The sequence below is a fragment of the Octopus bimaculoides genome, chromosome 26, assembly GCF_001194135.2.
Source record: "Octopus bimaculoides isolate UCB-OBI-ISO-001 chromosome 26, ASM119413v2, whole genome shotgun sequence".
Lineage (NCBI taxonomy): Eukaryota > Metazoa > Mollusca > Cephalopoda > Octopoda > Octopodidae > Octopus > Octopus bimaculoides.
Genome location: NC_069006.1, coordinates 26,243,113 through 26,243,552, shown reverse-complemented (window position 1 = coordinate 26,243,552; position 440 = coordinate 26,243,113). Strand labels below are relative to the sequence as shown.

Here is a 440-nt window from a genome sequence, read left to right as displayed (position 1 = left end):
ATATATATATATATATATATATATATATATATTTATACACAGATACACGGCGTGTTTTAGGTGTATTTGGTGTGTATGAAAAATTAAAGCTAAGAGCGATAGCATTATGTTTGTACTTACATATAAAACGTGAAACGGTGAAGAACTTTGGAAAAATTGTTGCTGCTTTTTTCGTCTGTTGCTATCTCTGCCTATTTTATTTATTTATTTATTTATGTACGTACATCTAGCTATGCCTCTCTTTTCGTGCGAATGTATATATATATATATATAGTGTATATATACATATGTATATATACACATAGATGCGTGTACACACTGCTACTACTGCCCCTGTAAGAAGTTCCCTCTTCCTCTGCCTCTGTATTTGTCCTCTTGCAAGAGACACGTAGCTTTAATATATCCCCTGGTATTGGTCCCTATATAGAGAGGGCTTGGGG

General features: G+C 33.4%; 1 protein-coding gene across 1 annotated transcript in view; it reads right to left on the bottom strand.

Annotated features, from left to right (window-relative positions):
* The window catches only part of LOC106882122 (cornifelin homolog), a 16,208-nt gene extending 15,768 nt beyond the window's left edge, over nt 1–440 (bottom strand). Inside the window, exon 1 of the mRNA XM_014932680.2 lies at nt 121–440. The gene's annotated coding sequence lies outside the window, so the exon portion shown is untranslated. The remainder of the gene's footprint in view (nt 1–120) is intronic.